This window comes from Bos indicus, chromosome X (assembly GCF_029378745.1).
Source record: "Bos indicus isolate NIAB-ARS_2022 breed Sahiwal x Tharparkar chromosome X, NIAB-ARS_B.indTharparkar_mat_pri_1.0, whole genome shotgun sequence".
NCBI lineage: Eukaryota > Metazoa > Chordata > Mammalia > Artiodactyla > Bovidae > Bos > Bos indicus.
In genome coordinates, this window is record NC_091789.1 from 8,452,310 (window position 1) to 8,469,411 (window position 17,102).

Consider the following 17,102-nt stretch of genomic DNA (forward strand, 5'->3'; position numbering starts at 1 on the left):
AATAAAATACTTGGGAATATATCTACCTAAAGAAACTAAAGACCTATATGTAGAAAACTATAAAACACTGGTGAAAGAAATCAAAGAGGACACTAATAGATGGAGAAATATGCCATGTTCATGGATCGGAAGAATCAATAGAGTGAAAATGAGTATACTACCCAAAGCAATCTATAGATTCAATGCAATCCCTATCAAGCTACCAATGGTATTTTTCACAGAGCTAGAACAAATAATTTCACAATTTGTATGGAAATACAAAAAACCTCGAATAGCCAAAGCAATCTTGAGAAAGAAGAATGGAACTGGAGAAATCAACCTGCCTGACTTCAGGCTCTACTACAAAGCCACAGTCATCAAGACAGTATGGTACTGGCACAAAGACAGAAATATAGATCAATGGAACAAAATAGAAAGCCCAGAGATAAATCCATGCACGTATGGACACCTTATCTTTGACAAAGGAGGCAAGAATATACAGTGGAGAAAAAACAATCTCTTTAACAAGTGGTGCTGGGAAAACTGGTCAACCACTTGTAAAAGAATGAAACTAGAATACTTTCTAACACCATACACAAAAATAAATTCAAAATGGATTAAAGATCTAAACGTAAGACCAGAAACTATAAAACTCTTAGATGAGAACATAGGCAAAACACTCTCTGACATACATCACAGCAGGATCCTCTATGACCCACCTCCCAGAATATTGGAAATAAAAGAAAAAATAAACAAATGGGACCTAACTAAAATTAAAAGCTTCTGCACAACAAAGGAAACTATAAAGAAGGTGAAAAGACAGCCTTCAGAATGGGAGAAAATAATAGCAAATGAAGCACTGAAAAACACCTAATCTCAAAAATATACAAGCAACTCCTGCAGCTCAATTCCAGAAAAATAAACGACCCAATCAAAAAATGGGCCAAAGAACTAAACAGACATTTCTCCAAAGAAGACATGCAGATGGCTAACAGACACATGAAAAGATGCTCAACATCACTCATTATCAGAGAAATGCAAATTAAAACCACAATAAGGTACCATTTCACGCCTGTCAGAATGGCTGTGATCCAAAAGTCTACAAGCAATAAATGCTGGAGAGGGTGTGGAGAAAAGGGAATCCTCTTACACTGTTGGTGGAAATGCAAACTAGTACAGCCACTATGGAGAACAGTGTGGAGATTCCTTAAAAAACTGGAAACAGAACTGCCTTATGACCCAGCAATCCCACTGCTGGGCATACACACTGAGGAAACCAGAATTGAAAGAGACACGTGTACCCCAGTGTTCATTGCAGCACTGTTTATAATAGCCAGGACATGGAAGCAACCTAGATGTCCATCAGCAGATGAATGGATAAGAAAGCTGTGGTACATATACACAATGGAGTATTACTCAGCCATTAAAAAGAATACATTTGAATCAGTTCTAATGAGGTGGATGAAACTGGAGCCTATTATACAGAGTGAAGTAAGCCAGAAGGAAAAACACCAATACAGTATACTAATGCATATATATGGAATTTAGAAAGATGGTAACGATAACCCTGTATGCGAGACAGCAAAAGAGACACAGATGTATAGAACAGTCTTTTGGACTCTGTGGGAGAGGGAGAGGGTGGGATGATTTGGGGGAATGGCATGGAAACATGTATAATATCATATAAGAAACGAATCGCCAGTCCAGGTTTGATACAGGATTCTTGGGGCTGGTGCACTGAGATGACCTGGAGGGATGGTACGGGGAGGGACGTGGGAGGGGGGTTCAGGGTTGGGAACATGTGTACACCCGTGGTGGATTCATGTTGATAGCCTCCAATTAAAATAAATAAATTTAAATAAAAAAACAAAAGTGAAAAGATTGCTACAGGATTCACAGTGTCTCTAAGCATCTAAGTTTTTCAGATTAAGCCCAACTCAAACATTCTTATTGATAGAATCCTGGGCAATAAATTTACTTACTGTCAAAAATCTCACATTTCTAGTATATTTCTTATGACCTCCCTCAGTGTACTCTATTAGTGTAATGCTAAAAGTTGTTCCAGGAAATTCCCTGATGTCCAGTGGTTCTGACTCTGGTGCTAACACTTCTGGGGGTCTGGGTTCAATCCCTGGTCAGGGAAATAAGATCCCATAAGCCACATGGCAGAGCTAAAAAAAAATGTAGTTCCACAGCAGCATTATTCACAATAGCCAGAAAGTGGAAACAAGCCAGATAGCAACCAACTGATGAATGAATGAATAAAATGAGGTATGTCCACAAATGGAGTATTATTCATCCATAAAAAGGAATGAAGTAATGATACATGTTACAACATGGATGAATCTTGAAAATATTATTCTTAGTGAAAGACTCTAGTCAAAAAAGGCCATATATTGGATGATTTCATTTATGAACTGTTTAAAAAAGACAAATCTATAAGAGAAAAGGACTTCCCTGAGGCTCAGATGGTAAAGAACCCACCAGCCAATGCAGGAGATGTAAGAGACATGGGTTTGATCCCTGGGTGAGGGAAGATCCCCTGGAGAAGGAAATGGGAACCCACTCAGTATTCTTGTCTGGGACATCTCATGGACAGAGGAGCCTGGTGGGCTATAGTCCACAGGGGTTGCAGAAAGTCAGACATGACTGAACTTTCACATAAGAGAAGAGAGAAAAATGGTTTCCAGTGGATGATGATGGTAGTTGGTGAGGGGAAAGAGGGTATGACAGCTAATGAGTATGGGATTTTGCGGGGGAGGGGTGATGAAAATGTTCCAAAGAATAACTGTGGTGATGGTTACACAACTCTCTGAATATACTAAAAAAACATTGTACACTTTAAATAGAATTTTATGGTATGTAAATTATATCTCAATGTTTGAAAAAGCAGTTATGTCAGGGACAATTTTGTCCAGGGATAGTTTTATTGTATTCAGAGATACACTTTTATCCAGGGATGAATTTTAGAACAGAGAAGTGGATGGACTTCACAGCCTTCAGGCAATCCTCCATAAAATTCGATTTCTCTCAGTAGAGTTTTTGATAAGATGAGCAACTGTGGGTTTGAGGGTATGCTGTCTGACAAATCCTTACAGCACAACGATTCTGTGTTTGCTAAAGTACAGAGCCATGTGTTTTAAAAGTCAATCTGAAAAAAAAAATAAAATAAAAGTCAATCTGAGTAGATGAGCCAAACAAAAACCCATCCTGGAGTAGAAAGCCAAGGCCCTTCAATGTGAAGGCAGGCCAAGGGAATACACACTGTCAGAGCCAATATAAGTCTCGAGAAGTAAGTTGGGATTTGCTTTAGCACACAGATAAATCAAACCCCCAAATTCAAAACTAGAGAGCAACACTATAGCAATTTTAGGTTGGAAAAAATTTAAAGCAATAACCAAATCTGTCATGAAAAAGAACAGCAGGAAAGATTTGGATTTGGACAATGCTATTTCCTGATGGGCCAGCCACCAAAGAGGAACTAGTTGTAAAAGGTATGTCCAGGTAACCAAATGAATTGACTTACTGAATAAGATTGTTAGTCCTGTATGGCTGATCACATTGTTGTACAGCAGAAACTAACACAACAGTGTAAAGCAACTATGCGTGTGTGTGTTAGGTGACTTCAGTCGTGTCCAATTCTTTGTGGCCCTGTGCAATGTAGCCCACAAGTCTCCTGCCCATGGGATTCTCCAGGAAAGAATGCTGGAGTGGGTAGCCATGCCCTCCTCTGGGGGATCTTCCTGACCCAGGGATGGAACCTGCATCTCTTACATCTCCTGCATTGGCAGGCCAGTTCTTTACCACCAGCGCAAATTGGAAAGCAACTATACACCGATTAGAAAAAATCGTTAGTGCTGAGCTTGAAAAATGTTGGGGAATATCTACCCAAATGGTGACTGTGATTTTCTTTTTTTTTTTTTTTTCCCACTTGGTATTATCTTTAATTAAGTACAAAGACTTTTCCAATCACATCACATAGAGATCATTATATCCACTGCTCTGTTTGGCTGCCAATCTCTTATCTCTCTCCTCAGCAATGGTAAGGCAAATACCTTTCCACGGGGAAGAGAGATCCACGGTTTGTTGCCTTTGCCAATAACGAAAATGTTTGAGAGCCATGTGGCAAAGCTGTTGCCGTTCACGTCTTTCACATGAACTAAATCAAAAGAACCTGGATGTCTCTCCTGGTTTGTAATCACACCAATTCTTCCCAGGTTATCACCTCCAGTCACCATGCACAGGTTACCAGTGTCAAATTTGATGAAATCAGTAATCTTGCCAGTCTCCAAGTCAGTCTGAATGGTGTCATTCACCTTGATGAGGGGATCAGGGTAATGGATGGTACGAGCGTCATGGGTTACCAGATGAGGGATTCCTTTTGTCCCCACAAATATCTTTCTTACTTTGCACAGTTTATACTTGGCCTCCTCAGGTGTAATACAATGAACAGCAAAGCGACCCTTGGTGTCATAGATCAAAAGAAAATTCTCTCCAGTCTTATCAGTGCTGATGACATCCATAAAACCAGCTGCTGCTGCTGCTAAGTCGCTTCAGTCGTGTCAGACTCTGCGCGACCCCATAGACCGCAGCCCACCAGGCTCCCCCGTCCCTGGGATTCTCCAGGCAAGAACACTGGAGTGGGTTGCCATTTCCTTCTCCAATGCATGAGAGTGAAAAGTGAAAGTGAAGTCGCTCAGTCGTGTCTGACTCTTCGCGACCCCATGGACTACAGCCTACCAGGCTCCTCCATCTATGGGATTCTCCAGGCAAGAGTACTGGAGTGGGGTGCCATTGCCTTCTTGGATAAAACCAGCAGGGTAGGTTATATCTGTGCGGACTTTGCCATCAATCTTAATGAAACGGTGCATGCAAATCTTCTTTACTTCATCTCCTGTTAGGGCATACTAAGTCTATTCCTTAGGAAGATAATTAGGGGGAGACATTCCCTTAGCTTGTGGGGGCCAGTAGATGGACGAGGGGCAAACACACCAGTCAGTTTATCCAGCATCCAATGTTTAGGAGCTGAAACATGTTTCAGGTGCTTCTTGGGACCCCAAGCCATGGCTGCGCTAGGCATGAAAAGAGGTGACTGTGATTTTCTAAGGGTTGGTTTGAAGCTTTTTATTATCGTCACTCCTAGTTTTTGACAATAAAACTTCTGCATGTGGGAAAGGATAAGACATCTATCTTCTTTTTTCAAAGTGATATTAAGTTATGAAGGTACACCTAAACTGAGGAGCAACTAGAACACACACCCATTGGATGAATCAGAAAACTGATAGCGGATTAAATGAAATACTCCTAGTGACTCTGAGGTTCTTGTTTATTTGGTGACTAGAGGTGCACTGAATATACATTTAGGCAAAATGCCAAATGGCCACATCTTAAAGTCAATATTTTCCTGAAGCTAAGGCCAAAGATAAATAACACTATCATATTAATGGAAAAAACATCTGGAATAGAAGAGTAAATTCAAAACATTATTGAAAAATGATTTTAAATATTTGTTTACAAATGAGGTTTTCACATTATAAAGTTTTGACTTTATGATGCAGAAACACTAATTTCTCACCACTGTCAGTTCTGTGCACTGCTTGAAGAAAATGTTTTCGGAATAGTTTTTGATAGACTTTATTTTTTAGAGCAGTTTCAGGTTCACAGCAAAACTAAGTGGAAGATACAGAGATTTTTAATATCCCTCCCACCTCCTCGCATGGATAGCCTGCCCCATTATCCACACTCTGTACCCACAGTTGTACATTTGTTAAAAATCAGTCAACCTATATTGATATACAATTATCATCCAAAGTCCATAGTTTACATTAGAGTTCACTCGTGGTCTTGTACATTCCATAGGTTTGGACAAATGCATAATGATACATATCCATCATTAGAATATCAAAGAGAGTATTTTCACTGCCCTAAAAATTCTCTGAGCTCCTCATTCATTCCTCCTTATTCATTCTATTCATCCCTCACTCCCACCCCGAACCCCAGGCAACCAGTGATCTTTTTACTGTCTCCATAATTTTGCCTTTTTCAGAATGTTATATAGTTGGAATCCTACAACACGTAGCCTTTTCAGATTGACTTCTTTCACTTACTAATATGCATTTTAAGATTCTCCCATGTCTTCTTGTAGCTTGATAGCTTATTTCTTTTTATCACTAAGTAGTATTCCATCATCTAAATGTACCAGTTTATCTATTCACCTGCTACAAGACATTGTGGTTGCTTCCAAGTTTTGGAAATTATGAATAAAACTTCTATAAACATCTGTGTGCGGGTCTTTGTGTGGACCCAGGTTTTCAGCTTCTTTTGGTAAATACCAAGGAGCATGATTGCTGAATTATATGTATTTTTAGTTTTTAAAGGAACCACCAAACTGTCTCCCAAAGTGGCTATACCATTTTGCATTCCCACCAGCAATGATTGAGAATGCCTGCTGCTCCACATCCTTGCCAGCAACTGGTGTTGTCTGTGTTCTGAATTTTGGCCATTCTAATTGGTGTGTACTGGTATCTCACTATTATTTTAATTTGCATTTCCCTGATGACATATGATGTGTAACATCTTCTCATATGCTTATTTGCTATCTGTATATCTTCTTTGGTGAGGTGACTGTTAAGGTCTTTGGGCCTTTTTTTAAAATCAGGCCTTTTGTTTTCTTACAGTTTGATTTTAAGACTTTATATTGGATAACAATCCTTTATCAAATATGTGTTTTGCAAATATTTTTTCCCAGTCTGTGGATCAACTATTCATTCTCTTGACAGTGTCTTTTGCAGAGCAGAAAAGTATTAATTTCAATGAAGTCCAACTTGCTAATCCTTCCTTTTATGAATTGTGCCTTTGGTGTTTTATCTAAAGAGTCACTATCAAATCCAAGATCATCTAGATTTTCTCCTATGTTATATTCTAGGAGTTTTATAGTTTTACATTCTACATTTAGATCTGTGATTCATTTTGAGCTAGTTTCTTGAAGAGTGTAAGGTCTGTGTCTCAGTTCCTTCTTTGCATGTGGATGTCCAGTTGTTTCAGCACTATTTATTGAAGAGACTACTTTTGCTCCACTGATTTCCCTTTGCTCCTTTATAAAAAATCAGCTATTTTATGTAGATCTATTCCTGGGGTCTCTATTCTGTTCCATTGATCCATTTGTCTATTCTTTCACCAATACCACACTATCCTGATTATACTAAGTCTTGAAGTTGTGTACTGTTAGTTCTCCAACATTTTTTTCTCCTTCAATAGTGCTGACTATTCTGGGTTTGTTTCCTTTCTATAAACTTTAGACTCAATTTGTTGATATCCACAAAATAACTTGCTGAGGTTTTAATTGGTTACATTGAATCTGCAGATCAAGTTGTGAAGAACTGATGACAATATTGAGTCTTTCTACACATTAATATGGAATATCTTTCCATGTATTTAGTTCTTTGATTTTTATCATAAGAGTTTTATAGTTTTCCTCATATAGATCTTGTGTATATTTTGTTAGACTTATAACTAAGTTTTACATTTCTGGTGTGGTAATGTAAATGACATTGTATTTAAAATTTCAAATTCCACTTATTCATTGCTGGTATATAGGAAAGCAATTGACTTCTTTTGTATACTAACCTTGTATCCAGCAACCTTGCTATAATTGCTTATTAATTCTAGGAGTTCTTTTTTTTTTTTTTGGTCTATACATTCAGATTTTCTACATAAACAATCATGTCATCTGGAACAGACAATTTTATTTCTTCCCTTCCAGTCTATATACCTATTATTTCCTTTCCTTGTCTTACTACATTTGCTAGGACTTATGATGTTAAAAAACAGAGGCAAGGGAGACATCTTGCCTTGTTCCTGTTCTTAGTGGGAAAAGCCCTAAGCTGCTCACCATTAAGTATGTTATTAGCTATAGGTTTTTTGTAGATGTTCTTTCTACAAAAGTTGAAGAAAGTTTCCCTTTGTTGTTAGTTTACTGAGATTTTTTATCATGCACAGATGTCATGGTTCAGTCACTCAGTCATGTCCGACTCTTTGTGACCCCATGGACTACAGCATGCCAGGCTTCTCTGTCCTTCACCATCTCCCAGAGCTTGCTCAAAGTAATATCCATTGAGTCAGTGATGTCATCCAACCATCTCATCCTCTGTCATCCCCTTCTCCTCCTGCCTTCAATCTTTCCCAGCATCAGGGTCTTTTCTAATGAGTCAGCTCTTCACATCAGGTGGCCGAAATACTAGAGCTTCAGCTTCACCATCAGTCCTTCCAATGAATATTCAGGATTGATTTCCTTTAGAATTGACTGGTTTGATCTCCTTGCAGCCCAAGGGATTCTCAAGAGTCTTCTCCAACACCACAGTTCAAAAACATCAGTTCTTCAACACTCATCCTTCTTTATAGTCCAACTGGATTTTGTCAAATACTTTTTCTTCATCTATTGATATGATCACATGATTTTTCTTCTTTAGCCTGTTGATGTGATGGGTTAAATTACTGATTTTTGAATGTTGAACCAGCTTTGCATACCTGGGTTAAATCCCACTTGGCTGTGGTGTATAATTTATTTTGTACATTGTTGGTTTTGATTTGCTAATTTTTTGTTAAGGATTTTTGCATCTATGCTCATGAGAGCTACTAATCTATACTTTTCTTTTAATATCTTTGTCTGGTTTCGGTATTAGGGTAACGCTGTAATGCTGGGACTTCCCTGGTGGCTCAGAGGGTAAAAGCGTCTGCCTACAATGTGGGAGACCCGGGTCCGATCCCTGGGTTGGGAAGATCCCCTGGAGTGTAGGAAATGGCAATGAACTCCACTACTCTTGCCTTGAAAATCCCATAGGCGGAGGAGCCTGGTAGGCTACAGTCCATGGGGTCGCAAAGAGTTGGACACGATTGAGCAACTTCACTTTCACTTTCTTTTCTTTAGTTTCGCAGAATGAATTAGGAGGTTATTTCCTCTGTTTCTATCTTCTGAAAGAGATTGCAGAGAATTGGTATTAAATATTTGGTAGAATTCATCTGGGCCTAGTTAATAACAGAAAGGTTATTAATTATTGGTTCAATTTCATTAACAGATATAGGCCTATTCCGATTGTCTATTTCTTCTTAATGTAAGTTTTTGTAGATTGTATCTTTCACGGAATTGGTCCACTTCATCTAAGTTACCACATTTGTCAACATAGAGTTGTTGGTAGTATGCCTTTCTTTATTACCCTTGTAATGGCTATCAGACCTATGGTCCCTTCTTTTATTCCAGATATTAGTAATTTGTATCCTCTCTTTTTTTCTTAATTAGCCTGGCTAGAGGCTTATCACTTTCATCGATCTTTTCAAGGAACCAGCTTTTGGTTTCAGTAATTTTCTTTATTGATTTCCTGTTTTCAATCTCATTGATTTCTGCTCTAATTCTTATTTTTTTCTCTTCTGTTAACTTTGGGTTTAATTTGCTTTTGTTTTTCTAGTATGCTTAAGTGGAAGCTTAGATTATTGATTTTACCTCTTTCTTCTTTTCTAATATATGCATTCAATACTGTAATTTAGTACTGTAGCCTAAGCACTGCCTTTACTGCATCTTACAAACTTTGATAAGTTAAATTTTCTTTTTAATTAAGTTCAAAATATCTTCAAATTTCTATTGAGATTTCTTCTTTGACCCACGTGTTCTTTGGAAATGGGTTGTATTTTGGAATTTTCCATTTACCTTTTGTTGTTGTTGTTATTGATTTTTACCTTAATTCCTCTGTAGTTTGAAAGCATACATTGTATGATTTCTATTCTTTTAATATTAAGGTGTGGTTTTTGGCCCAGAATGTGATCTATCTTGGTGAATGTTCCTTGTGAGCTTGAGAATAAGGTGTATTCTGCTATTATTTGATGAAGTAGTCCGTAGATGTCCCTTATATCTAGCTGATAGATGGTGCTCTTGAATCTAACTTTGTTCTTACTGATTTTTTGCCTGCTGGATCTATGTCCGATACAAGGGTGTTGACGGCTCCAATTGTGATAATGGGTTCATCTCTTTCTCTGTGCAGTTTTATCTGTTTTTGCCTCACTGGTTTGATGCATTTTTGAGAACATACACATTAAGGATTGTTATATCTTTTTAGAGAATTGACCCCTTTATCATTATGTAACGCCCCTGTTTATCCCTGAAAACCTTCCTTGGTCTAATATCTGCTCTGTCTGAAATTAATATAGCTACTCCTACTTTATTTGATTAGTGTTAGCAAGGTATATCTTTCTCTTTCCATTTACTTTTTAAAAAAATTAAATTGGAGGCTAATTACTTTACAATATTCCATTTACTTTTAATTAATATGTGTCTTCATATTTAAAGTGGGCTTCTTGTAGACAACATATAGTGTTGGGTCTTATTTTTTTATCTACTCTGACAATCTCTGTCTTTTAATTGTTGCATTTAGACTCAATATTCAAAGTGATTATTGATTAGATTGCGTGTGTGCTAGTTGCTTCAGTCGTGTCTGACTCTGTGTGATCCTATGGACTGTAGCCTGCTAGGCTCTTCTGTCCAGGCAATAAAACTGGACTGGGTTGTCATGCCCTTCTCCAGGGGATCTTCCCAACCCAGGGATCGAACCCAGGTCTCCTGCATTGCAGGCAGATTCTTTACCATCCGAGCCACTATAGTTAGATTAATAGCCACCATATCTGTTATTGCTTTTTATTTGTTGTCATTGTTCTTTGTTTCTATTTTTGTCTTCTAGTTTTTTGGCCTTTTGTGGTTTTCTTTGAACATTTTATATAATTCCATTGTCTCTCCTTTCTTAGCTTATCAGTTTTTTAACTTTTGAAATGTATTTGTTTCTTTATTTTTGGCTTGCTGGATCTTTGTTGCTGCATGGGCTTTCTCTAGCTGCGGGCTCTCCTTTCTAGTTGTGGTGTGCAGGTTTCTCATAGCAATGGCTTCTCCTGTTGTGGAGCACGGGCTCTAGGGCACGTGGGCTTCAGTAGTCATGGCTCATGGGCTCTAGAGCACAGGCTCAGTAGTTGTGACACACAGGCTTAGTTGCTCCATGGCATGTGGGATGTTCCCAGACCAGGGAGGGATCAAACCCGAGTCTGCTGCATTGGCAGGTGGATTCTTTACCACTAAGCCACCAGGGAAGCCCCAGTTATACTTTTTTTTAAAACTTTTTTCAGTGGCTTCCCTAGAGTTTGCAATATACATTTATGATGAATCCAAGTCCACTTCACTTTAAAATAAGATGATACTGCTTCATAGGTAGTATAAATATCTTATAATAACAAAGCAATACTAATACACTCCTCCTGTCTTCCATATTATTGGTGTCATTTATCTCACTTATACATATACATATATGTATCTCATTTTATTGCTCCTTGCTTCATTACACTTCATAGATATTGCATATTTTACAAATTGAAGATTTGTGGCAACTCTTCACTGAGCAGGTCTATGGCACCATTTTCCCAATAGCATTTGTTTGTTCTGTGTCTCTGTGTCACATTTGGTATCACAACATTTCAAGTTTTTTCCATTATTATTATACTTGTTAAAATGATCTGTGATCAGCGATCTTTGATGTAACTACTATGAGTTCCTAATGACTCAGATGATCATTAGCGTTTTTTTGTAATGAAATATTTTTAAAGTATGTATACTGTTTTCCTAAGACATTATGCTGTTATACACTTAATAGTGCAGTATAGTGTAAACCTAACTTTTTATTTTTGTAATATTTATTTGGCTTCACCAGGTCTTAATTGTGGCATGCAAGATCTTTAGCCGTGGCTTGTGAACTCTTAGTTGTGGCATGTGGGATGTAGTTCCCTGACCGGAGATTGAAGCCAGGCCCCCTGCATTGGGAGTGTAGAGTCTTAGCTACTGGACCACTAGGGAAGTCCCAAGCTTTTATTTTTTAACATAAATTTTATACGTACTGGGAAAACAAAAAATTTGTGTGACGAGCTTTATTGCACTATCTGCTTTATTTTGGCAGTCTAGAATTGAACCCACAGTATGTCTGAGGTGTGCCTGTACACACACACACACACAGGCATAATAGTTGAATACAGTGTTGCTATTATTAAGAATAATAAATATTAAAGTTTTAATTTTACCTTCAATTATTCCTTTTCTGGTGTTCTTCCTTTCTTTATATTCATCTGAGTTTTTAACCTATATAATTGTCCTTTCCTTTAAAGAACTTCTTTTAACATTTCTTGCAAGGCAGGTATACTGGCTTGGTTGCACCATGTGGCATGTGAAGTCTTAGTTCTCCAACCAGGGATTGAATCCATGCCCTTTGCAGCAGAAGCATGGAGTCTTAACCACTGGACAACCAGGAAAAGACAGCCTCTTTCACTTTTGAAGGATTACTTTTGCAGAGTACAGAATTCTAGATTGGTGGTTTATTTTTTTTTCCACTCAACACTTTATTCACCCTCTTCTTGCTTGCAAGGTTTCTGAGAAGTTGGGTGTAAATCTTATCTTTACTTCTCTACGGGTAAAGTATTTTTCCCATTAATTTCTTTCAAGAGTTTTTTTCCTTTAATTTTGTGTGATTTGGAAATAATATGTTTAGGTATAGTTTTTTGAGCATTTATCCTGTTTGATGTTTTCTAAGATTCCTGGGTCTGTGGTTTTGTGTCTAATACAGATTCGTGTAAAGTCTCCGTAATTACTGTTTCAGATATTATTTTGCTCCTTTCTTTCTTCTCCTTCTGATATTCCCATTATGCAAATATTACATCTTTTGTAGTTGTTCCACAGTTCTTGGATATTGAAGGGGTTTGATCTTTTTTCTGTTTGCTTTTCAGTTTTGGAGATTTCTATTCAGATATCCTCAAGCTTAGAGATTCTTTTCTCAGCCAAGTCTAGTCTACTAAGAAGCCCATCAATAGCATTCTTCATTTTTATTAGTGTTTTTGATCTCTAGCATTTTTTGCTTCTTTCTTTGTTTACATTGCCCATCTGTTCTTGCATACTGTCTACTTTATCCATTAGAGCCCTTAGTATATTAATCATAGTTGTTTTAAATTGCTGGTCTGATAATTCCTACTTCACTGCCATATCTGAGTTTAATTATGATTCTTGCTCTATCTTTTCAAGCTGTATTTGCTCTTTAGTGTCTTGTAATTTTTGTCTTGATAGGCAGGTGTGACGTACTGAGTAAAAGGAACTGCTGTAAATAGGCCTTTAGTGGTGTGGTGATAGGGTGTGGGGGAAGACGAAGCATTCTGTAATCCTGTATTAGATCTGTGAAAGAAGAATGCTGCCTGCCATATCAGCATACAGAAGATGCCACCAAGCCATCAGCCACTGCAGCCACCCCCAAGTGTGTACCCTGAGAGGATTCAGGATGGAGAAAAGCAAGACACTGGCCCTTAAGGTACACATCAAAGGAATGATATCAGTGAGCCCAGACTCTTGCATTTCCCCATACTTATAAAAGCACTAAATTCATAAACTTGAGATGTTTGTGGAGAAGGAAATGGCAAACCACTCTTGCCTGGAGAATCCCAGGGATGGAGGAGCCTGGTGGGCGGCTGTCTATGGGGTTGCACTGAAACGGACACGACTGAAGTGAGCAGCAGCAGAGATGTTTGGTTTTTTTTATTTAAATAAAAAATATTTATTTATTTTATTTTTGGTTGCACTGGGTCTTCATTGCTGCACACAGGCTTTCTCTAGGTGCAGCGAGTGAGGGTTACTCTTCATTGTGGTGCATGGGCTTCTCACTGTAGTGGCTTCTCTTATTGCAGAGCACAGGCTCTAGGGCCTTCAGACTTGAGTAGCTGCAGCATGAGCATCAGTAGTTGTGACTAATAGGCTCAGTAGCTGTGGCGCACCAGCTTAGCTGCTCCACGGCATGTAGAACCTTCCCAGACCAGGAATCTAACCTGTGCCCCCTGCACTGGCAGGTGGACTCTTTTTTTTTCAATCTAATAAAGTTTAATATTTGATATATTTCTTCTTACATACAGTCAATCTTCCATTTGATAATTCATAACAATATTTTATGTTGACATTTAAGCAGAGAATTTGCTTCCCAGTTCCTCAGGAACCAGGCTTGTACTCAGGTTTAATACGTTCAACATAGTACAGAGTACATTGTGTATTTTTGGTGCATCTCCGTAAGATTCACCAAGTTTAACATATGTCTTTATTCTCAGTACATTTTCCATTCTTACGCTATTGATCATCTAATACAATAAGAAATCTAGTTTTGATTCTAATTGTAAACCACAAATGCTGTTTTTCTGTTGCTGTTTTTGACTTTTTTCCCTTTAATTTATACTTCTGCTCAGCCATTTTCTGATGCAAAGCTTGGAATAGTTTATCTTAAGAGTCTTTCTTGTCTTTTTTTCCCCTATATTTAATCTTCACCTGATCAGTTTAATGCATTATCAGTAATGGTTATAAGGCATAAGACAAAAGGTATTCCATGCTAGAAATAGCATGCTTGTATAGGGAGACAATAAGGTCTCTCACTGTTTCCATTGTTTCCCCATCTGTTTGCCATGGAGTGATGGGACTGGATGCCATTATCTTCATTTTTTGAATGCTGAGTTTTAAGCTTTTTCACTCTCCTCTTTCACTTTCATCAAGAGGTTCTTTAGTTCTTCTTCTCTTTCTGCCATAAGGGTGGTGTCATCTGCGTATCTGAGATTATTGATATTTCTCCCAGCAATCTTGATTCCAGCTTGTGCTTCAATCAGCCCAGCATTTAACATGATGTACTTGCATAGAAGTTAAATAAGCAGGGTGACAATATACAGCCTTGACGTACTCCTTTCCTAATTTGTAACCAGTCTGTTCCATGTCCAGTTCTAGCCATTGCTTCTTGACCAGCAGGTAGACTCTTATCCATTGTACCACCAGGGAAGTCCTGTCTGGTTTTCTTTAATTAACAGTAATGTTTTGATGTTCCAACTACCGGGTTTTTGTTGCAGAACTCCTATTTATCCCGGCTCCTCCCTTACTTCTTCAGAGCAGTCCCTCAGAGCTATCTGACAGGCTGTCTTCCAGGTTTAAGTCCTCAGAAATTCCTTCAAATAACACATAATTCTCAACTTCTAGGTTGTACATTGTTTTTTTTTTTTTTTTTTTTTTTTTTTAGTTGACAGATCTCAGACTCTAAGCAAGCCTGTCCCTGTGGACTGTGAACTTCATATGTCCTTCTCTGTTTTTTCCTACTGCCTTGGTGGTACAAGATGGCTTGAGTGGACTGGAGTTGGGTATTTCCTTTTTCCCAGTTGGAAGGCTAGAGTTGGCTGTATTTGAATATTTCCTTTCCCCAAGTCAGTTAGGCTCTGATAAAACCCCAGCAAGTTAGGCTTTGGTTAAATACTTTTTCCTGAGGGCGAGCTTGTTAAGAACAGAATACTCCCGTGTATTTCCTTTTCCCCTCCCCTTGCTGGAAGTGGAAGGGGATTGTTCTCTGACATTCACTGTAAGATCGTGATAGAGATCCAGTCTCACAAAAGTCTGGGGTACTCCTGATGGCTGGGTCTCCCTGCAGTTTTAAGCTCTCAGATTGTCCACACTGAAACTTCAGTCATTGGTCAGTTACAGTTAAGGTTTCCATGCCCAGCACTAGTTCTCTGCCCTGCTGAGCCCAGACTAAACTGCCAACCCAAAGAATTGTGAGCCAAATAAATGATGTTTGTATCATTAAACCAGTAAGTTTGGGAACAGTTTGTTTTTTTTTTTTCCTAATATAGAAATAGAAAACTGATTCTGTAAATAAGTGAAACAAAAGCATAAATCCATTGTACTATTTAATTTTTTAAAATTCCAAGTGTTTTCTGCATGTCCAAGTGTATGATGCACAAAATTTTTTAAATAGCACATCTAATGGTATCATTAATCATTTTGTGCACAGTAGAATATAATTCAGAAAAAAATGTTTTCCAATAATTTAATTAGATCATGAACTCCTTATTGACAAATTCAGACTTAAATTGAAGAAAGTGGGGAAAACCACTAGACCATTCAGGTATGACCTAAATCAAATCCCTTATGATTATACAGTGGAAGTGGGAAATAGATTTAAGGGACTAGATCTGACAGACACAGTGCCTGATGAACTGTGGATGGAGGTTCGTGACATTGTATAGGAGACAGGGATCAAAACCATCCCCAAGAAAAAGAAATGTGAAAAAGCAAAATGGCTGTCTGGAGAGGCCTTACAAATAGCTGTGAAAAGAAGAGAAGTGAAAAGCAAAGGAGAAAAGGAAAGATATACCCATTTGAATGCAGAGTTCCAAAGAATAGCAAGGAGAGATAAGAAAGCCTTCCTCAGTGATCAATGCAAAGAAATAGAGGAAAATAATAGAATGGGAAAGACTAAAGATCTCTTCAAGATGATTAGACATACCAAAGGAACATATCATGCAAAGATGGGCTCAATAAAGGACAGAAATGGTATGGACCTAAGAGAAGCAGAAGATATTAAGAAGAGGTGGCAAGAATACACAGAAGAACTATACAAAAAAGATCTTCACAACCCAGATAATCATGATGGTGTGATCACTCACCTAGAGCCAGACATCCAGGAATGTGAAGTCAAATGGGCCTTAGGAAGCATCACTACGAACAAAGCTAGTTATTAACAAAGCTAGTGGAGGTGATGGAATTTCAGTTGAGCTATTTCAAATCCTAAAAGATGATGCTGTGAAAGTGCTGCACTAAATATGCCAGCAAATTTGGAAAACTCAGCAGTGGCCACAGGACTGGAAAAGGTCAGTTTTCATTCCAATCGCAAAAAAAGGCAATGCCAAAGAATGCTCAAACTACCGCACAATTGCACTCATCTCACACACTAGTAAAGTAATGCTCAAAATTCTCCAAGCCAGGCTTCAGCAATACGTGAGCCATGAACTTCCAGACATTCAAGGTGGTTTTAGAAAAGGCAGAGGAACCAGAGATCAAATTGCCAACATCTGCTGGATCATCAAAAAAAGCAAGAGAGTTCCAGAAAAACATCTATTTCTGCTTTATTGATTATACCAAAGCCTTTGACTGTGTGGATCACAATAAACTGTGGACAATTCTGAAAGAGATGGGAATACCAGACCACCTGACGTGCCTCTTGAGAAATCTGTATGCAGGTCAGGAAGCAACAGTTAGAACTGGA

General features: G+C 38.2%; 1 pseudogene; it reads right to left on the minus strand.

The window, feature by feature from the left end:
• Nucleotides 1-3,778: 3,778 nt before the first annotated feature.
• Nucleotides 3,779-5,044, minus strand: LOC109555539 (small ribosomal subunit protein eS4, X isoform-like; annotated as a pseudogene).
• Nucleotides 5,045-17,102: the final 12,058 nt, after the last annotated feature.